Source organism: Coloeus monedula, assembly GCF_965178545.1.
Source record: "Coloeus monedula genome assembly, chromosome: 2".
In the NCBI taxonomy this organism is placed as follows: domain Eukaryota; kingdom Metazoa; phylum Chordata; class Aves; order Passeriformes; family Corvidae; genus Coloeus; species Coloeus monedula.
In genome coordinates this window covers 82,429,765-82,452,568 of record NC_138782.1, presented here as the reverse complement: position 1 = coordinate 82,452,568, position 22,804 = coordinate 82,429,765, and the positions used below count along the sequence as shown (strand labels likewise).

The 22,804-nt window shown below is 45.3% G+C and overlaps 1 protein-coding gene across 2 annotated transcripts in view; it reads right to left on the bottom strand.

Annotated features, from left to right (window-relative positions):
• The window catches only part of BACH2 (BTB domain and CNC homolog 2), a 183,946-nt gene extending 162,997 nt beyond the window's left edge, over nt 1-20,949 (bottom strand). For both annotated transcript variants that reach the window (XM_082302287.1, XM_082302286.1), the window contains exon 1: nt 20,397-20,949. The gene's annotated coding sequence lies outside the window, so the exon portion shown is untranslated. The remainder of the gene's footprint in view (nt 1-20,396) is intronic.
• Between the last annotated feature and the right edge of the window lie 1,855 nt (nt 20,950-22,804).

Genomic DNA, 22,804 nt, shown 5'->3' with positions numbered 1-22,804 from the left:
GTATAATAGTTTATACTGTACACAAGAAAATGCCTTCTCAGATCACACTCATGATCTACCTCACTATCAGCTTCAGGAAATAAAGCTACAGAAGCTTCAGGGCAAGGTGCAAAAAGACTAACACTAGTCAATCACAGGAAAAACTACCCCATCCTGTCTCTTCTGTTCCCCTTGCCATGCTGGAAACCAAGCTCTGAGGAGGATGCCTTTGCCCCAAAGCAGAGGGCTGTCAGCTAGCAACTTTTTCCAATAGCTTCTATCCTGGAATGCCTCACTCTTTTGGGTTACTCACCAGGATAGAGAAAAAGCTCATTCAAACCTCTAAGTCTTCCTCCATAAAAATGAAGCTGAGCCACTTTCTCTGCCCCAAACGTTCAGGCACACTTTCTTCTGCAGCCTCTGCGATGATCATCCAGCCACTCACGCAGGTGACAGAACTCACCATTGAACATGCTCATCACAGCACTTCCCAAACTAGTCAAGCATGGGATGGAATAAGGACATATGCAGAATAGAAATCCAGCTGCTTTTCCTGAATGGCTTCAAAGAAATTAAAATCCTCCATCTACTTGCTGACTTCCTGCATTTAAGACAATTAGTTAAATCAACACACATCTATCACTGTAAAAACCAGGTGTGTTGTATCCAGGGTTTGGAGAAAGACAAAAAATATTTACTATGTAGATAGACTAGCTGTATATGAACAAAACAAACTGGTATAGACTGAACTCACTCATGCATTAACAGCCAAGAAAAAAAAAAGAAAACTTATGGTTGCCTCTTCAGCTGGGCAACAGGCAGGGCTTCTGACAGGTTGATTAGATGACTTTTTTTTTGACTACTCTGAGTAAGGAGACAGGCAGGAAAGGAAGTCTAAGTCCTACTTACAGAGAAGCAAAAGCATGCTCTTCTCATGCTCCAGTCCCTGGAGACCTATCGCCTGCTCTGCAGCACACCCTTATTTTTCAGTAGTCCTCCATCTCCCTGCTCTCGCTCTACAGAGACACTGGCTCATGCTCCAGCCCTCTGTCCCCACATTTCCTGCCCACCCCCTCCACACCTTGGTCAAAGTTGCAGAGGAAATGACATGGATGGTTTCAGAGTGGCATCCAAGACTTATTCAGTCTTGGACCTGACAACCAGGAGTCCCTTCTCCAGCCCAGGTGAGCCACCACAGAGTAGTAGCATGGGTTCCCTGAACCACTGGAGTGCCTGCCAGCCTCTGCTCCAGCACAGCATTCCTCTGCCTAAGGGAAATCATTTCCCCTACAGTGATTCACTGATTTACAGCTGGTTAGATACTACCCCCACCTCCTTGGTGAATGCAACATACACAAGCACATGGTCTGCAGCTGCAGGGACAAACCCCAGGGGAGACAGAGTGATTGATGTGCCATATACAGGCTGCCACCAGTTGAGAAAGCTCCCATCTGAAAGGATAAATTGCTTATCTTCAATGTCAGAAGTTCCTCACACTGTCTTAGATGAAGGATCAGTCCCATGTCTAAGCCAAACCCCTCCCTATCCATAAAATTCACACAAATCCATAGAAGAAAAACTCCTTTCTCATGTGAGTACCAGCAACCATGTGCTTTTATGCGGTGTTTTTCCTTTTTTGAGGGCAGAGAAAGGTAGGTGAAGGGCAGTTCTTCCTATGGGTCAGTGTTTCAGTGTGGGACAGGTCTGCACTGCCATCACGGCAGCTGTAGTGACTGGGACCACCAGCCTGGTGTGCAGGGGTGACAGCCTGGGCTGAAATTCTGACTCTCCCCTGAGCAGCAAGTATTGTGGCCAGAGTCCTGGTACCCAAATTAACCTCTTCTCGGTTAAGCCAAACATTCCAATATAACGCTGCTCCCCATCATAACCCGATCCTGTTTACGAGGTGAGGGTGACGGCTTTATGTGTTACAGGAACTGTTTTGTACCAAAGCAGAGAACAAAAGGAGGGATGGCAGGAACAGGACAGAAAAGCTACATGAGTGGTGGACTGCATCCTTGCAGCCAAGGAGACACCGGCTGGTTGAGGGTAGATTCTCGCATCTCGGGAGAGACTACTGATGAGAATGCCAACAAGACAGAAATGTAGTAAAAAGCTAGGTCAGTGAGACTTCTAAATGCCAAGAGGCACAAAAAAACATATGCAGAAAAGCTCATTAATCATAAAATACCCTCCTGTGCCTTGCATTGGGGATCCAAAATAAACACTGAAGTTTTAAACTCTTTTCAAGAAATTACACCAAATGACATGAATTCTGGATGTGTCCATGTTTGAGTTTCTAGGCAATAAGGCTTCAGTATAACTCTATTCCACGCCAGGTACTAGTTTTATAATGGAAGTCAGACCTCCTTGACATGTGATGGTGGGAGGTCTGAGATACTGCACATGACCAAATAAGCCTACTTCTCTGAAGACACTGTGGGATTCCCCCCCACACTTATATGAGAGGCAGCTGCTTCTTTTTGCTGGCGGTGTTGGTGTGTTTTTAATGTAAATGCATTTCCCCTTCTCCAGAAAATGGTCCCAGGGTATTGTGGCACCCTGACAGTAAGTCTTGCATGGCATCTTGCTTGAAAGGAAAAATGAAATTTTCTCCTGCAGAGAACTGAGGAGACCCCAGAGCCAGGGTCCTCCCAGAGGCCAAGAGCTCTGAACTGACCTCAGGTTTTCCAATCTTCTTACCTAATAACAATGCTACACTACCACAATACGTCTCTTCAGGTTTGAGATATAAAAACACGGTCCCTACAATTAAATGCTAAAGTAAGTTGTGGTGAATAATCTAAAAATTATGACCCAACTACATCAGATTTTTGGTAAACTGCTCAACAAGGACAGTTCAGGTCCAATTTTAAGGTACGACTGTCATATAAGGGTGCAAGAACAGTTTTCTCTCTCGCTTTTGCCATCAATGGAGACTCCATGTGGAAGGTCATTTTTGCTGAGGACCAAATGACATTGCTGCAGACTAAGAAGAGTAAACAAAACTGGAGGATGGAGATCCTATTGTGTGTACGTGCAGCAACTCCAGCTCAACACGTGTCCATCCTCCTCTGTCTCCTTGACCTCCTCTACTGGAATTCACTGACCCCTTACTTCTACCACTTATGAGAAACACAGCTAAACGACTAAGTTTGAAATGTCTTTGAAGAAAGTTGTCTTTTTTCTTTTTTTTCTCTAACCTGAACATTCCATTGAGAAGGGTTTTACCAGATCACAGCATTGCTTAGGTTGGAAAAGACCTCTAAGATCATCAATTCCAAACACTAAACCAGCACTGAACAAGTCCAACACTAAATAATCATGTCCCCAAATGCCACAGATACATGTCTTTTAAATGCCTTAAGGGATAGAGCCCACCACTGCCCTGGGCAGCCTGTTCAATTCTTGATGACCCTTTCCATGAAGAATTTTTTCCAGTTATCCAATCTACACCTTCTCTGATGCAATTTGAGGCCATTTCCTCTTGTTCTACTGCTTGTTACTTGGGAGAAGAGACTGACCTCCACCTCTCCACAATCTCCTTTCAAGTAGGTGTAAAGAGCAATAAGGTCCCTCCTGAGCCTCCAGGCTGAACAACTTCAGCTGCTCCTAAGATATGTATTTCAGACCAGCTTTGTTCACATCAGCCTTCTGTTGACACATTTCAGCCCCCCAACCAAGCACTTCTTGTTGTGAGGGTCCCAAAACCAAACACACTATTCAAGGTGTGGCCTTACCAGTGCCAAGCACAGGGAGACAATCACTTCCCCAGACCTGCCATTAAAAGCTATTCTGATGCAGATGGATGCATAGTAAATGTTTGTAGAGAGGAGAGGGTAAGCCAGTAGCCTTGAGATGAAAACTTGGCAGTCCTCTGGAGAAGCCCCATGTGAATCCATACTTTCAGCTCAAGTTACCAGCTACAGATGACTGCAGAGCCATGAGATTTTGGCTTAGCCAAACAGGAATGCAACTGCCCTACCTATTGCTTTACAGCAGCAGGTATGATGGTGACACAGTCTAATACAAGGCATGCCACAGTGCCCCCAGAAGAGCAATGTGTGTGATGCTCTTCCCTCCAGCTGCTGCGTAAGGCACGGACCAGTGTCCTCCGACCAAAGAAGTGCAGTGCAAAGAGGTGGACAGGCTTTTCTTTCCTTGCTGGAAACCAATCAGAACAATAACCACCTCACAAAGGGCACCACAAAACTTAGCATGCTCATTGCTGATGTCTGCAGTGCCACACTTCTGGCTCCTAGTGCCTTGTCCATTCGTATTTCAGATCGGGCAAGGGGAATACCCTCATTTTAGTGACAAATTCCGTTATCATAACAGGCATGTTCTCTGTTCACCGTAAGCCTCCTTTGTATCTGATGAGTGCATCTGGGAGGAGAGGGAGTAAAGGGAGGAAGATATTCTGCATTTATGTTTCCATTAATTCAGCATGAGAAACAGATCAAATGTTCATTTATTCCGCGTTCCAGGACACTTCTTCCAGACACTATATATAGTTTCTCAGATACCAGCATCTCCCTCACCTACATATTCACACTAATCCATACAAAAATATGAGTCATTACACAAAGTTCCATCCAGAAGAGTAAGCCATTCATCCCTTGGGGGAGGAGGAGAGGGGAAATTAAGAGCTGTTTCCAATTTAATTGGCAGACTTTACATTTTTGTTCTGCTTCCATTGGAAAGTGTGGTGCTAATTTTTCTGCCACAGCTTGCAACCATGGTGAGATCTCAATCTGCTTCATTTACATCTACCAGCAGGACTGCTAAAAAAATAAAATAAATCAGAACTGTATTTGCCATGCCTCTGGTCAGCATGCAAGTTCTATATGCTGAACTTCTGCTTGTGTTATTTCAGGGAGTCAAATGTTTTAAAGCTCCCTGAAACTGCTAAGCGCCTTTTTCAACTGCTCAAACCTTGGTGTGGTATTTTTGAGAGCACAATACCTTCTGAGCTCATTTTGAAAAAGAAAGAAAAGTACCATGGATTTACTCACAGTGCTCTGCAGCATACCCTTGACTTTAAGTTTTATACCATAAAGCACATTTATGCCCCACCCTGTCTTTTTACTGCACCTTCTAGTCAAAAACATGGTTTCCTGTAAGCAAGCAGCTCTTTTTGGGCTAATTTTTAAGTGAGGTTACTTAGGAAGCAGCAAATTAGAACAGATTTCTGTTCTGATAATTCCTACATTATCTACTTTGAAACAATTATGTCTTTCCCTTTCCAGTGTGACAGAGTACTGGACTTCGACTGTTTTCTCATTTTTACTCTTTGTATAATTCCTGATTTTTTTCTCAGATGCTTCTTGGCTTTGCATCTTTTTCTCTCTCATTTTCTAATCCAACAATTCCAGCCTGGCAGCTGCACATAACATTTATGACTATTTCAACTCAACCTCCCTCGTCTTGTTCCTTTTTGCAAACAGCCCTTAAATCACAGTCTTTGCCTCACGAGCAATTCAGGAGCCATTCCCACTGACTGTATTACCCGAGAGGTGTGAGTGTTCCATTGGTGCAGGGACCATCCATCACCCTGCAGCGTTGAGTCGGGTTAATTCCACAGGCATTGCTGAGCTCCCAGGACCATCAGCAAGGTAGCACTGAGCAGAAAATCCTCTGGCAGAGGACTGGAACCTTCTACTTGAGCTGCTTCTGGACCTCCTGCAGTGCTCAAGGAGGAACACTTGGGACACCTATCTATCTATACATGGATTTTGGCAAGTGGATTGTAGGATTACAAAGAACGGCAACCTGAAGTCCAAAGGAAATAATACACAAAAGACACCAAATCTGTAGCCTTTCTGCAGGAGATAAGATAAAGCCACACTGCCATGGGATTTTCAGCACCTTTTTCCAAATTAAATTAATTTATTTCTGTGTGACTTTGGTAACGATTCACAGATCTTGCTACGTCTTTGTGGAACATTAGATTTCCCTGCAGTTGCACCCTTTCAAAACATGTATCAAGCCTTAAGGCTTCTGCATCAACATACGTGGCTGTGTACAACAATTTCTAAAGTGTCAAACACACAGAAGAGAACTACTGTTGGGTCCTTCAGTACCCACCTCAGTTGACAAGGAGACAGGACGTGGCACAAACATCAGAAAGACTGTTCTGCACCTCTGATACCTAATACCTACATTTGACAGTTCAGCTTGCTCAAGCTCCCCTGCAGCAGAGCATTTGGAGCTCCTGTCAACCAAGCTGATGCCAAATATTCCAGGTACCTTCATGGGAAAACCACATTTTTCTTCATAAAAAAAGAGGAGTATGTAAATTATATCCTGCTCCATGGCAGTACAGGACATAAAGAGAAAAAAAAAAAGAAAAAATAAAACAAAGGAATCACAGGCACTAAAGCAGCACAATCTGCTAAGAAAGAAGAATGTTACAACCAGCAAGGTGTGCATGTGTATGTCTGCTCCTTTCCATTTCCACCTCCTTCCCAACCTAGCACGTGCAATTTTATCCAGTGTAGCCTGCTGGGCTATAGCATTCCATCTGAAATGTAAGGGAATATGAGCCACATGCAACACATTCAACAAATATTCAAGGCATTAAGAGGCACCTGAACAGTTCAGGAAAATTACAAGCCCTCAAGTAAAGACTTCAAAATTAAAAGGAAACAAATCTGTACTTGCAACTGTTAACACCAAGCTTCTTGGGGTATGGCTGCAAAAAAAAGGCAACTAATCTACAGAGAGAGTGTTTCCTCACAGACTCCAGGTATTTAAGCTTTCTATTTCGTTTTAAGGCTCTCCAACAGTTTGTGTTAGGCATTTAAAACTTACAAGCCGTAAAATTATTTAGTCTCAAAAAGTGATCTTTGAAAGGCAAAAATGCATACTCTTAGCTGATGAGTAATCAGGAAAAATTTCTTTTCTCTTTTAAAAATGAAGTTATGCTTGCCCTATAAAAATTACGGAAACTTTTAAAGGCAGAAGATGCCATGGAGGGGAAAAAAAAAAAAAAAAAGAAAAAAGAAGAAATGCAACACTAGATAATTTTAAACACTTCGCATACCTAAAAAGGGCATATTAAACCACAACCTTAGTCATAAACCTCCAGTAAGTGCAAAGACAAAGTACCGCGGGCGCGACATGCAGCCGCTTGGCTGCCGGCGAGGAGCGGCTTCGAGTGCAAAACACACGCCAAAGGAAATGGGTGTCGTACCTCGCCTGCCTCCAGCATCTCCTCCTCCACCCCCACCCTCCCGACCACCTGTAGCACCCTCAGAGGAAGCAGACATGCTCCCACATACTTTCCAGCTATGCTGTGCCAGCCGCACAGTACGCACGCAGCCAGCAGCACATGTGGGGAAATACATGCATGGAGTACTGGCATCGGGTCTCTCTGCTATGATTAACCTCCTCTGCGGGCCAGCCAGAATTACTTTCTCTTTTTTTAATTTAAAAAACAAACCAGAAAAGCAGCCCAAGGAGCAAAAGGGACCCCCTCCATCACATTCGTGCCCTTTCCCTTTCTCCCCCGCACGCACACCTACCCACACCTACATTGTGCTGGAAAAAGGCTGTAAGCATGGCATTACCACTATTGTGTCCTGGGTACAGGGAGCTGTGGTTTTGAGATTAAGCACCCAGTAAAGAAATTTTACCCTTTTGACCAGAATTTTCCATAAGCAATTGAACATTGGTTAGGAAAATAAAATAGAGAAATGTCTAAATTTCCTCTCATGCTCAGATGCGGCTATATGGTTGAGATCACTTCCCCGCGATGAGCTAAAATTAGGGCAAAAAGGACATACACCAAGTGCCTGAGAGAAGATGCCTGCAGAAGATGCCTGGCCATGGGGACCGTGCTACCGGGGACGCTGGGAACTGGTGCCAGAGCAGCACCACCTGGTTTGGGGGCTCTCCTTGCAGGTGCCAGAAGGGCACCCTGAATCCACCAGCTTCAAATACATTGCTATAGGTATCTTTTCATCAGTGGTCAGTCTTAAAGGAAAAAAAAAAAAAAAGAAATCATGTGATATCACCGCTGCCCTGAAAAACCCAGCAGCCACAGAGAAAGAAGTTTTACCCCTGTAAACCCCAAAGAAGAAAGGAGCAGAAAAAAGATGCAGGGAAAGCAACTTGTTTTCCAAAGGTCCTCTGGAAACTCTTGGGGTGCTTTGCCTATTCTGCTGCAACGATCTTCTCTCTGAGCCATTTCACGTTTGCCAATACGCTGGGGGAGGGACCCATGGGTGGGGAGGGAGTTAAAAATAAAAACAAACACTGAAAAGCTATTTGTAAACTGTTTCACCCCAGCGAGCCCTTCAACTCGCGGTTTCTCTAACCGACTGCACAGCACACCTGCAGAGTGAGTCGGGGCAGGAGATACCCCTCCATAAATACCCGGGAGATCCCTCACCTGGCTGTGCCTCCTTGGGCACCTCTCTGTGTGGGATGATGGCACCGGGTGCCCATCTTCCTGGGAATAGCGTGAACTTTACAGTCAAGTGACAAATGGTAAGTGGGCAGGGGACAATACCAAATAAATATATATATATATATATTTCCTCAGAAAAAAAATGCCCTGAATATAATTTCAGCTTTGCAACAGTCAACACTGCCCTTATCTGGGTTTCAACACATACAAGATCTCAGGCACCTGGTCATCTCTCCTTCACCCCACCATTTCTGACTAGCCAAAGAAAGCAGCTGTGCCAGGTGTTACCAAGTACAGCTGTAAATCCTGCAGTCTCCTCTGCCCCATCCAGGTGACCTGCAACCTGAAGTGCCAAATCTGGCAATTAAGCAATCCCCCAAACCCTGCAAAGTCCCATGAAAGCCAGATGCCCATCTCCTCCAGCATCAGTTCTGTGCTCCAGGTCTGTTGACCAACATTGACCACTGCACATCTGGAGCAAAATTCTAGGAGCAAAGACATTCCTCACAGTTCTGGTTTACTCATAGTCCAACAAAAGGGCACTAATTCTCACCTCTGGGTGGACTCCTACTTTAAAGAAACAAACAAAAAACCACCAAGCAAATCCCAAACTACCTTCAGGCAGTGAATCAGGCATTGCTTGAGTCACGCATGTACAGCGTGAACCAAACTCAACTGAGAGCTGCACCACCGACCTCAGCCTTTGCTCTTCTCTGCCTGCCCACCCCCACCTCCACCCCAAAACTAGCAAGGAGACAAGCTTGTTCACAATGCTCTGAAGGTTTAAATCAGAAATCTGCAAGCAATGCTAGTGTGGGCATCGACATCCTGTGTGTGGTGGGGAGTGCATTAACACTGCTGATGCTGGGAAATGTGCAAGTAACCAGGACGGGCAAATCCCAAAGGCTGGCACTCAAATAAGCATCCCCAGTATGGCTGTTTGTCCAAAGCTTAACCAAACTATCCAAACTCGCTGATGTGCAAAGTTAAGACTGGAAGGGAAAACCTTCCAGAAGCCCTAATTCTTCACACTAGAACATAGCTACAGGATATTTTCAGTATATACATGGAATGGAATTAGATTCTAGAAATCCAGTCTGGGAAAACGGAAGTTCTTCTATCTTTTCCTCAAGACCAAATCATGTTTGTCTTATTTTGACAACAGCTGAGCACAACAGAGCTCTGCTATGGCCCCATCACACTGCAGACCCTACAACCAAAGGCTATTCTGTCCTCTCTGCCAGCTTTTGCATTGCTTGTTTACAGAACTGTGGCACTAGGAAAACCCTGAAACCACCTATACCAAAGGACAGTCAGAGGGAGGACAACTTCACTGCAAGAAACGGACTCCAAATCGTGGGGGAGGAAAACAGGCACTTGGGGAAGTAGAAAGGAAAAGTGTGGGGCCAAGAAAACCACTTTTGGCATTCGTGTTTACCACTGCCACCTTGCCCTACCCCCCTGCACACCCTCTCCAGAGCACTCAAGTGTCATCTGCACTTCAAATTCCTTTGCTGCAGAGTGCAGTAGTCAGCCATTTCATGTTATTTTAGAGCAGACTGTAAAGACTTTGGTCCTATAAAGTTCTCCTGTGACATTACTGACCTTGTTGCTCTTTATGCTACTCCAGTTTCCATAAGAAAGAAAAAAGTAGTTAAATTCTCAAGTGATTCAATCAAGTACTGTGTTCATCTTCAGAAATAACTGGCATCACTTTGAGATCAAAATATCTACCCCACTTCTATAGAAAGACTTTATAGCTTTAAGTTCTATATAGATAACACTTCAACAGCACAATAATTTTTTCTCTACCAAAACTAATCACAAAAAGCACCAGAAATATTTGTAGCAGGCAGCTAATACCAATTACTACTTTCCTTGCAAGCTATTTTGACTAAATTAGCCTTGATAGCATCACAATTTGTTGATGTAGGAAACAATAGAAATTAACAAGCCACGGCAGTCGGGGCAGGGAAAGAGAACCACGGAGGCAGCATTTACCCCTTGAAAATAGGATTTGCAAAGAAAAACTAGAAGCATTACACTGACTACATAACATGTGGGTTGCTGTACAACAGAACTTGTGCATTGCATTTGTAACCTTGTGTTTGGCTTTAGTGACTGCGGCTAGACAAAACAACTGGACTGTAGCTGTACAACACCACATGGCAGACCTCACTTTGATCTTAGAAAACGGTAAAATATTTCTAGAGAAAGTTTGGAGATGATCTGAGTGACACTCACAGCTTTTTAAGCTTGGAATTTGCTGGTTGGTGCATAAAGCATTACTCACTTTCTGAACAAAGTGGAAAGTTAACACAAATTGGCAGATGACTAACTGTCCAAGAAAGAGATTACTGAATGAATCACTGACTCTACTTTTAGTCTAATAATAAGACAAATGAAGAGGACCAAGAAGGGGAAAAAGACAAACAAATAAATTTCCTTGCAAGTGTTTAAATTCGCATTGCCCATGATTTTCCAGCTATGACAAACTATGCATAGATTTCATAATTTACCATGAGTTTTACATTGGGGTTAGCTTACTGACATGCCTCATGATTATTTCACACCATCACTTAATTTGGATTTCTGTAAGAACTCTGCTCCACACTTTCCCTTGATACACATTTAATAAATTACAGGAACAAATTAAGGATTGGAAATGAAGTTAAATTGCTGAGTTGAGTCACAAGCACTTGGCAGGGTACAGATTCCACACACAGAAGTACCTCAGGCACAGCAGATACCTGAAGCAGAATTTAGGTTTCCCAGAAGAAGGACCTTCAAAGTTTCCTGACATTTTCATCTTTGCTACTCAGGTTCTGGTGAAAAGTTTGCCTAATGCACAACCAGCATTCAGCTTTGCAGAAAATGACCCCAGGTGCTGCTCAAGAACACAGGAAAGGGGCAGCAGTGCCATCCCCCTCCCAAACAACAGCCATCCAGCTCTAGCAACCTGGTGGAGTGAAGCTACAGACAGCAAATCTAGGAGATCTGTGTTTGCCCTCAGCAACCTGCCCACCCACTGCTCCCCCTGTCTTTCCCACATTAGCTCTGCTGCTCTTTGGACCTGTGGTCTTACTCATCAAATTGCCTATGAAAATTAGCCAGGGTAAATTGATGTGTACTAGGCTGAAAGGCTGAATCAGCTCAGCAAAGCACAAGCACATGGCCAAGCAGGACCTCTTACTCTCACCCAGTGGCACAAGGCACTACCAGCTCCTAATTTCACCCTCTTGTTTTGAAGGATGAAGTTAGACTCCCTCCCTCACCTGAGTAAATTCAAGTCACTCGGGTCATCTGCTGAACCTGTTACTCAGCATTGCTTGCCATCATCCCCAGAGTGATAAAAGGTTGCGGGAAGACCCAAGGGTTTTGGATTGCAGCCACATGGTTCAGAAAATTCTCCATAGTCACCAGGTTTGCTCATCTCCTCCTATGCAACAGATTTAAAATTCTCAAGAGCTCATCACATCTGGGAGATCGGTGACATGACCATGTTGCATGAGGTCAGAAGCCAGAATCAGGTAGGAATTAGAATAGTTACAGAATTACAGAATAGTTTGGGTTGGAACGACCTTCCGGATTATCTAGTTCCAAACCCCCTGTCATGGGCAGGGATGCCTTCCAGTGGACCAGGTTGCTCTAAGTTCCATCCAATTTGGCCTTGAATACTTCCAGATTTGGGGTATCCACAGCTTCTCTGGGCAACCTGTTCCAGTGCCTCACCATCCTCACAGTAAAGAATTTCTTTCCAATATCTAATTTAAACCTACCCTCTTTCAGTTATTTGAACATTTGCAGGAGATAGTACTTCTGCATTTTGTTAACATTGAAGACTCGATCAAATGAGTTCTGCTTTCCTCTAACTTTTTTTCAATTGTCCATTGCAGATACAAGATGGAAATAAATATCCCAAACCTGTCATGCCCTGGGAAGCAAGTTCCTACTGCCAAGCTATAGGTTAGGCTAGGCACAGGCTGCTACTGGTTTTCTGCAGAGCCACCACATTGCCAGAGGAAGACAAGAACAATCTCCAGGAGATGGGGCCTGGTGCAGTGATGGTCAGTGCACTTTGGGGAGCAGATGTCCCATGGCCAGCTCTAAGCCTTTTAACAAGCTGTAGTTTAATTTGATGCATTATCCAGGTTCTTGACAGACTCCACAGCAAACTTAACATGCACAGAACTAACCCTACACATCGGCTGACTAATTTCCTGCCAATTTAATTCTCAGGGCTGGCCCACTGTGGGAAGAGACAGGTGCCAGGGCAAGCAAAGGCAAGGAGGAGATGCTGAGCAGAATCACAGTCCCAAATTTCAGCAGCAACACTGTCAGCTGCCCTTCACAGGTCCAGCCTTCAGTGATTTTGGACACAAATCCCATTTCAGAGCCAGCAGAGCTCAAAACATCAATGAGGTTTAGACGCATTATTCATTTGCCATGATCCAACCTTCACGACACTTCTGTCGGCATGATTTTCTAAAGACAAGTCAGAATCAGAGTGCTGGACCTATGTCCTCTTGAACTCTGAATGACCACTGACATCTTATTTTGCAGTCTTTACCAACTACTCTTCTGTGAACTTCAAGAAGAATTGTCCCTAAAATCCTTTAAGTTGGAATTTGGCCTTTTATGCTATATCCATCTGAAAATAATAAAACCTGTCTTATTGTTGCCATGTAACAAACAATTGGATTTCCACATGTTGCAAAGTTTTATTTCCACAGGCTTCTGTTCCTCTATTTTCAGTGTACCTCTCCCAGTAAGAGGCTACAAGACAAAGATTCTCCATCACAGTCTGGTGACACAAGAAACTGACAAACACATCCAAGGTATTTCAGCACAACCCAAACCAACCACATAAATATATTTAAATATTTAGTGGTAAAAGATGCCTGCTGACAATGAGGGAGCTGGGATGAGTCTAGATTTTGAGAATCTGCCCCTGAACAGATTTTTTAAAAAGCACACTCTGCTTTTAGAACAGAATAAGAAGAAACAAAGAACCATCACATCCTTACAAGGAATAACTTACTAGTATAAATATTGCAACAACAGAGAACGTAATCATGGAGGCTTCATAAATGTGGGAATTTTCACTCTAACAGCAAAGAAAATACTAGCTCTGCCTCATGTATAGTCTTTAAACCTTGTAACAACACAGGCAACTTGAAAACAAATCGCAACAATAAATATTAATGCAGCAGATCAGGAGACACTGACTGGACTACCATTAAACGTACTACACCTTGAACAAAAGAATTAAAATTTGATATACTGTAACACCATGAAGGGCATGATCTGCTTACATGGAAACAAAATAACCTTGCATTCTACAAGGCACACCTTCAAAAATAAAAAAAAAAAAAAGCAGGATGTGCTAGAGGTTGCTTCACTGCACTGAACACAGCACAGAATCTTTACAAAAAGATAAAAGGGTTTGAAAACTATTACTTTTTAAGAGAGAGAGAAATAAAATAATTTAAAAGATCACTTTCTGATTTGCACTTTTTTCAGTATCACTTTCAGTACTGGAAGATGTGCGCTTCCTTCCAGGTAGCGACAGACACATCCTACCGTTGTCAGTTATGTTTCAACTCCTATTTTCTGTTTACTTTCCTCTCCAGATCCCCTGACCCCCAGCTGAAACAGCAATACAGGTCACTCAGCAGTCTTACTGTCCCTCTCTTTACCAGATTGGAAAAGAGGTAGAGAACAGCAGCTCAGCAAGAGGAGGTAGTGTGCCAAGTCTTCCCCCACTCGACATAAATACATTATATTTTCCAGATGTGCATCTCTGACATCGAGGCTAAGGATCAGCAATACTCTACGGTGAAATGCAAAATGCTGAGAAGGAGACAGGAGAGGCGAAGACTTTCGCACTGCAAGCAGTGGTATAAGTAGGTTTTCTTTGGATGGTACAAGATCACAGCAAATCACTAAATCTTCTGTAAGTTTAAAAAAAAAATCTCAAAGTAATATTTTCCAACCTTTCACTAAGAGTAGGGGCCAAAACCACACGTTTTAAAGGTCTTCCACAGTTTTATTATTAGAAGTAGAAACCCTACTGATACTGATGAGTCATTTGTATTGGCGGAAACCAAGAACACCCATTTTCTTCATGTGTTATAAAGCTCTCAGTGTGGTTTTCTATTCATTACTGGTCAAAGTAGTTGACTAAAAACAAAACAAGTGACAAGAACTCACCTTGTTATTAAACCCTGCTCTACAGCAGCTGATTTTATTTATCACACTTTCAAAGACCGCTTATTTTTCACCCTATTCCACAAGAAGAAGAAAAATACACAAAAGACAGCTACAAATCTAAACTCCCTGACAGTAAATCCTGAACTGCAGATGGCTAATTCACTCCACTTCTGCAAAGGCTTTTGTGATCAGCTAAGAAAGAAAGAAGAAAGGAAAAAAAACCCAACCCACAACAAGAAGATCAGTTAAAAATCATCAGTCAGCAGCAGCTATCATTTTAGGATCCTTATGAGTAATCAGAATAGAGTCTGTAAATAAAGAAGCAGTTGTACAAGAGCGTGAGCAGATGAAGGAATCCTTTCATGCTAGCAGCCAGTGATACTGCCACACAGGAGGTAAAAACCAGACTAAGAAATAGCAAAATTCTGAAAATTAAACACAGGTAAACCAGGTTTTTTAAAGTTTAATCAGAATTCCTTGCTGGCTTTAATGAAGATTTCTACCATAAAAAGGGGTGGAGAGTAGGAGACTCCACAGCACAGCCTGCATTTGGAAAGGGAAAACACAATTCATAGGCTAGACTTGCCATACCCAAATTTAGAAAGATACTCAGGGGGATTTTTTGGTAACATCCCAGTCACAAAAAAACCCAACCAATCAAACCCAAAGTAAACCAAAAAAACAACACCAACAAAAAAGAACCAAAAAAAAAAACCTAAAAAAAAAAAAAAAAAGAAAGAAAGAAAGACAAAAAGTAAACCCCAGAGGTTTATCCTCCTGAACATCAGTAGCGCCAGAATGCACTTGGAGCGCAACCTCTGCAGCGGCACAATGAACTTCCACTTTACCCTCCGCACCTAGAGGAATGGCAGCCTGGCAAAATGACAGTGTGTTTTGATGTTGCTGGGGAAGAAAACCACAGCAAAGCAGTGACCGGAGAACCGAAAATAACCTTTGAACAGTGGCTCGGCACTGCTGGTCTCTGCCCGCGCCTCCTATTGTGGATAGTTTATAGCCAGGGTAGCTCCAAGCTGCACCAGACACGTGAGTCAGCAAGAGCGGCTCGTAAGAAACTGCTGACATGTTCAATTGCTCTCACACACACCGAACACACCTACCCACTAAATAAAAAACAGCCTGCATGCAAATCGGGGTGAAGGAACACCTCCACACCTACAGTTCCTGTTTTCCTAGTTCAGGTTTAAATTTTAAAGCGATCAGTAAAGAAAGAAGGAAAAAAGAAAAAAAAACCCTCAGTGAATGTCAGCTATAATGAGTAGCTGTGATTAAGTCTCAAGGGTCATTTTGTTTATTTAAACTGCTTTTCCTCTCTTCAAAAAACAAAATTGGTGCTCCACAGCCCAGAAGCCCTGTGTGGTGACAGGCAGCAAACAGTTCCTGTTTTTCTTAGTGGGGAGACTCCTCTTGAACCTGTGCACCAAACCCCATCTACCCATCACAGCCCAGCTGATTGTTTTCAACACTCAGGAAAAAAGGAAAAAAAAAAAAAGAAAAAAAAAGTCAAAAAGGGAAAAAAAAAAAAAAGCTTCAGGCTTCTATTTCAATACCTTCTAGGGATGAACTGGAAATTCCCATGTCTTTTGTTCCTAATAGCTTTTCAAACATCTTGTTCAGTTGAGATAGCAGAGACAGTTGTATGCAAATGATAGGTCTTAGGAATAAATCTGGGAGGATCTGACCATCTTAGGTCACCTTTCAAACTAAAAAGAAGAAAAAGGCATAGCTCAGGTCCCCGTGCCTCTTGCCCCTGCAACCACCACCTCCTCCTTCTCCATTTCCTTTGAGGCACTGAATCCGAAATGCCCCAGCCGTCTCCGAGGGCAGGTTTGTACCAGCAGGTGTAAATAGCAAAGGGGGAGCAGACACGGAAGTCAGGGAGGGCCAAGGGGTTACACACAGAGGGGCTGCATGCCTGGCGGCCCCCTCACCCACACAGGAGCTGCAGTTCAGCCCCCACTGTACTAGGAGCTTTTACAGACAGTCTTTTTCAAGCTAAACAGGGACCCATCTTTTGATCTGCTGAGATGCCAGTGCAGCACAGGTGGTGTTCTTCAGATTGTTGCTGTGGCTCCTTCTGCAGAAAGATCAATACAATCGAGCAGAGGAGTCTTCTGAGCCCAATTTTTGACAGATCAAAGTTCTGCCACACATGTAAACTTTTAGCATAAGGGTTTTCCTGAACTTATTCCCTTGTTCCTTTTTATTTGCCTGTTCTGAACACGTGGTTGCTCTTTGATCATTAGTTCTAGTAACTTAGAAGCTGCAAGTCCATCACTGGTCATAGAGGCATTTGTATACATTCCTTTGCTTGCCTGCTTTAAAATTGTAATTCATAGTCTAAGAGCGGCATAGTATGCAGTGCTCTTTTCAATCCACTACAAAGATGTTTCTGCCTATCTGAAAAGCAAGAAGAACACATTGCAACTCAGCTGGCTATATTCATACATTTTACATCTTCTTGATGCAAGCTTCAAATAAATGTAATATTCAGACAGCTGCCAAGGTTAGTATCTTTTGGCTGAATTTAAAGGAATGATGATCATTTTTTTTAACAACCTGAATGAGTACTTTGAGCACTATTCCGGAAATCCTGCAGGAGTTACTGGGAGTAGAACTCTACTGCCCATTCATCTACCACATCAAAATCATTTGGGCACCTACTCAAATATCAATAAAAAACTGCAGTATCAGAACAACACTCTCTACACATTCTCTTAAAGCATCTATAGTCCGCAGAAACACTGAAAGCAGCAGGACTAACTCAGATTTAGAGAAAGCGTGAAGTTTAAATCTGAATTTTCTTCAACTCATCAATGGAATGATTAGTGTATTTCCCCTAATAGCTCAACTCAGAAAATGATGATATACAACTATCACACCCAAAATGAGCTGAGCTGAAAATTCAGACCTGAAGATGAAAGACAAAAGCATGCATGCCTTCAAATCTAAGTCAGACCTGTTCAACGCTACAGGTATGTTCTTAGTGTAAACTAAGAAGCCATTGAGAAAGTATTCCTTTGAGTAAAAAGGCACATACATTTTGATTTGAATATATAAAACATGTTCATACCACCTAAATTAAAACCCCAAGAGACTCTTCACGTCACACAAAAAATGCTATTCAATTTTACCAACTGTTTATTACGTAAAAATGTGATTACAACTGAAAAGATTACTTCACATATATTAATTAACGTTACACATATAATTTTTCAGCATAGTACCATAAACCTCTCTTCACTATGGTCTGAGAGGTCTCCTCTTTATCTGTGCATATGTGAAGCCCTACCCATGAAGGGTCATTGTGTGCCTGTGTGTGTCACAGGCACACAATGATGAAACATCTATTTCTATTCTTAAAGGAAAAAAAAAAAAACACTTGATTTTTTTCCATAACACCTTTTTTTTACAGAAAACATGAAAGAAAATAACTAATTGGCAACCATACTGCAGCCTTATTAAGAAAAACAGCTATGGCACTTCAGAACTGAAAAATCAAGCAACGAAAGTTTTAAAATAAGCAAAGGCAAGCAACTTCAGCCACATATTCCGCACTACACATCATCTCTACAGGGTTTTATTTTCAGGTCTCTTTGTCTTTTATTATGCACTTGTAGAAAGAGATTTGTGAGATTTTATTATTTCAATGAGTATCTGAAGACTTTTACAATGTCAAAGATTTACCAAAATCTCCTCATAAACTCGGTTTTATGCTTAACTTTCCTTCCTGCCCAGCACAGAAGAGCAAACAGCCAATGTTTTCTTGCTGCAAAATGAATGACTGAAAGGCAAGAGGAAAAGAGAGGAAGGCATCCCATCTGCATCACCAGAGCAATCTGCCAGCATGCACATTACCACCGACAGATGTTCCAGATGTACCTCTGGATCAGAAAAAGACTAGGAATACCTGTCCTAGCACTGCTTCCCAGTGTGAGATACCTCAGCATAAACAATTGCTGTTGATTAACAACTCAGGATCTGTCGGCATGTGCATTAGTCATGTATTTGCTGCCTGCATCTTCCCCATCTACTCTCCACAATGGTAAAAGTTCAAAAAAATTTTAGCTGTTTAACCTCAAGTCTCACAGCAGAATTGCCCAGCATTGCCCAGAAATGCACACTCTGCTTCTGTGGAACATTTCTACAAATGATACCTAAATATCTTGAGAACCACCCTACCTGCAAAATCACTAGGGACCTTTCTTGTCCGCTTGACAGCTGTGTACTGGCATACATCTGTTTGAGTGGTTCGCCCAGCGTTACAGAGGAAACTAACAAGAAAACTAGACCTATGATCCTGATTTTTCAGTTCTCTACTTTTCCAATTAGTCACGGCTTCCTTCCATTCCTTGCAGAGCACCTTCAGAACAGCCTTTGAAGCTGGAGGGTCAAACGCGAAAAGCGATGCTGAAAGCACAGGTTCAGTACACTGCAGGGAAGTACAACGCCGATCCATTTTGCTGCACAGCTGCCCAGATCCCAGTGACAGGGGGCAAGCGGGTGGACACAAAAGGCAACAAGGCTTTTAAAAGAGCAAGCCCACATGAGAGGTGGAATTTTATTTCTACTTGTCAGATGTAAAGCTCCTAGAACAGTGGTTTAAAGCTGTTGTCTATGGGGCTGTTGCAGTAAAAGTCTAATACACCACCTTATCGTTTTATTTTACCCATCTCATCTCAGCAATTACCTCAAAATTCAGTATTTACACACCTGAAAAAGTCAATTTACCCAAGCATCACCACCCTCCCCAAACTGCAGAGCATTCCACCAGCTACAGCAGAATCTCAGACAATTCCCGGCTCAAAAAAACCCCAACTTGTTTTCAGCTCGAGCCTCAGAAGAAAAAATTAAAATATGCACAAGTTTAGCGACAGTTCCAAAGTCTCTGAAAACGGGCTTTCATCACGAAAACACTGACACACGGCTTCAACTAGAGCAAACAGGAACGCTGTAATTTCCCAATCTTTCCAACATCTTAAGGAGTATTTTTAATCAGACGTCGTCCCTGCCTCACGTTTATTATTAAAGACTGAAACACGGGGTTTACTCCGGAGCCTCCGGGGCTTCAATAACAAGGGCACAATGATCTCACTGCAACTGAAACGATTTAAGCAAGACACCCGCTGCATGACCAAAATAGCCCGCTCCACAAAAGGAGAGGCACGGTTTCACACTTAGCCTCTTTCATGACAGCCAGCGTCTCCGCGGCGCGCTGCCTTGCCCGCACGCTGCGCCTTAATGATCCCAGAAACTGTTACCGGAGTTCGCATCCCGAACCGAACCGACGGCACCGGGGGGACCGGCAGGCACGGCGGGACGCGCTGCCCGCCTGCCCCGGGAGGCTGCAGGTGGCCGCGGCGGGGCCGGGCAAGGCGCGGGGCCGGCGCTTGGCGGAGGGGCTGCCCGGGGCTCCCGGCCGTGCGGGGCGGCGCGGAGGGGAGCGGAGGGGAGCGGGAGAGCGCGCACGGACGCGCACGGACACACGCGCACTTGGGCGCCCGCCGAACACTCCCCGTTACGCAACGTGCGTATTTCCCACTTTAAGGAATAAGCACTAAGCGCGCCTGCACAGCCTGCGGAGCTCCGGGGGCGGGGGTGCAGCCCCCCGCCTGACCCCGCGCAACAGCTGCTGTTCCTGAGAGGAGGAGGAGGAGGAGGAGGGGAGAAACCACGCTGCCCCCCGCCCGGCCAGCCTCCCCCCAAACTTCGCCCCCCCCGCCCGTTCCCCTTCCCCAGCGGGGCTGCCGAGCCGCGGAACAGGCGCACTCACCTCGCCTCCGCGCAACTTTCGGGGGTCGCCCCTCTCGCTGCAGCCTGGGCGGGAGGTGGGGGAGGCAATGGGGCGGGGTGGAGTGGGCCCGGGGCTGGGGGGGCTGTTACGGCTGAGGAGGTTTGGGGAAGGGGGAGGTTGCTCTTGTTGTTGCTGCTGCTGTTGTTTCGGAAATTCTTATTAGTATTTCTCTGCGGTCAGAAACCTGCACCCTCCCCCCCCCAAATGAAAAAAAAAAAACCCGACCCAGGCGATCATCACATGGCGATTGCTTTGAACCAGCTGTTTCCAGAGCCAAAGTCTTGCGGAGAAAAATAAAGGGGGAAGGGAGGGAAGGAGGGGAGGGCTGGCAGGGGGGCCGGAGGAGGAGAGAAAGCCGCAGCGGAGGGAGGGCGGGTGGAGGGAGGGCGGGCGGCGGGGGGGAGGGGGAGCAGCACCGCGGCGGCTGTGTCGCTGCCGGAGCGGCACCCGGGGCCGGCGGCGGTGGCAGCCCGACCGGTGGAGGCGGAGGAGAGAAGGCGGCGCTGCTGTGCTGCTGCTGCCGCGGCCGCTGCTGCTGCCCGGCTCTGCCGCCCGCCCGCCGCCGCCTCCCGCGCCCTGGCCCAGCGCCGCCCCCGCCCCTCAATCGCTACATTGTTGACATTCGCAGGCTGACGTCACCCTCCCCGCCCCGCCGCGCGCTTCATTCACAACAACGCTACGCCAACGGCGCAGCGCCCGCCGCCGCGCCTACGCCCGCCTCGGCCCCTACGCACGGGCAGCGGCGTACGGCCGCTCCGCGAATAGCGGCGGCGGCGCCGCCGGCGCTCCGCCCGCCCCGCCCCTCCGCCAGCGGCCGGCGCATGCGCAGAGCGGGCTCGCTCGCTCCCTCCCGCGGCACTCTGCGTGCGTGTGTGTGTGTGTGTGTGTGTGTGTGTGTGTGTGTGTGTGTGTGTGTGTGTGTGTGTGTGTGTGTGTGTGTGTGTGCGCGCGCGCGCGGGGGGAGAGTGGGTGCGTGCGTGCGCGCGTGCCGCCGGACCCCGCGCCGGGGCTCGCGCCGGCGGCCGCGGGGGGCTCTGGGAGCCGTAGTCCGTCGCGAGGGGCAGCCATGGCGGCGGGGGCGGCCCGAGGGGGCCCCGCCGCGACGGCTGTGGCGGTGGGGAGGCACGGGGCAGGGTGTGACGGGCAGGGCAAAGAACACCCACCCCGGTCACCCCTGGCTGCCGGCAGGGCAGCCTCGGTGTTGATGTCTGTGTTATTTTGCGCGCTCCGCCCCCCGGAGAAACCTCATCCTACTTAGAGTGCCGACCGCAAGAGCCCAACAGTCATGAGTCAGCCGTGCCGAACACCGCACGGGGAGATGAGCGCTCCCGGGACAGAAAACAAAAACAAATCCCCGACAAGTGTTCCCGGCGCGGGAGCGCTGATTGTTCTTCGCCTCCTCTCGGGTGTGTGTGTGTGTGTGTGTGTGTGTGTGTGTGTAAAGCGCCCGATTCCGAGCCCTTTTCCCACCCCAAGGCTTGGCGCCATGGTTCCTTTCGCCAAGTGGAAAGCTGTGATTCCTGCAAATTATCCTGGTGCCGGCAGCCAGTGCTTCTGAGCGAGACCCCAAATGTCAATGGACGTGAAACGCAGTTGGGAGAGCCGGAAAATGAATAAGCCGCATTCTGCAAGCCCGAGTTACTCAGCCGAGCTCGGACAGAAAGACATAAAGATGAAAGACAGCTGATAAAAAGGAAAGTTGGAGAATAAATGATTCACAATAGGGGCCATGAGTGAGATTATCTCTGGAGACATCTCTAATTAAAGGGCGTTGGATAACTAGAGGGTTGCATTTTCCTGGGTCAGTGGTCTTGAAAAAGAAACTGCAGTTGCAGTAAATGTCAATAAAGAATGATGGTGACCTACTGCTAACAAAAGCACGTTCAGTAATTAACATGTGCATGTTTGTTATTTTTTCTGCGTTTGTCAGTTTTCATTGTACATTTTCATCCTCTGTTTCCCCTTTCACTACAGCCAGATGATATGCTGTGTTTTCTGAATCTTTTAGAGAGGAGCGAGCTATTCCGGTGAAATTTTCTCTATGATTTCTTCTCCTGAAATTGCAGCAGCTTCATCAGGCTACCTGCATTTTCAAAGTCTGCTAAACGACAGAAAACTATGTTGTCAAACTAGGTTCGACTCTTTGTATGTCAGGGCAAGTATATAGTCACTTTTCCAAAACGTGATCCTTCCCAGTTTGCATTTTGCACTATAGTCTGCTTGTGTAAAGTGGAAAGCCTTTAGTTCCTTATAGCATTTTGCCCCTACTTTTCCTAGCTACATGTGGCTGCAGAACAGCACCCCAGTGGTGATTTTGACTCATAAACTTCACTTTCTCTTTCCAAATAATGTTCATATAAAGCCTTGCTCACCAGTGCAATTTAGGT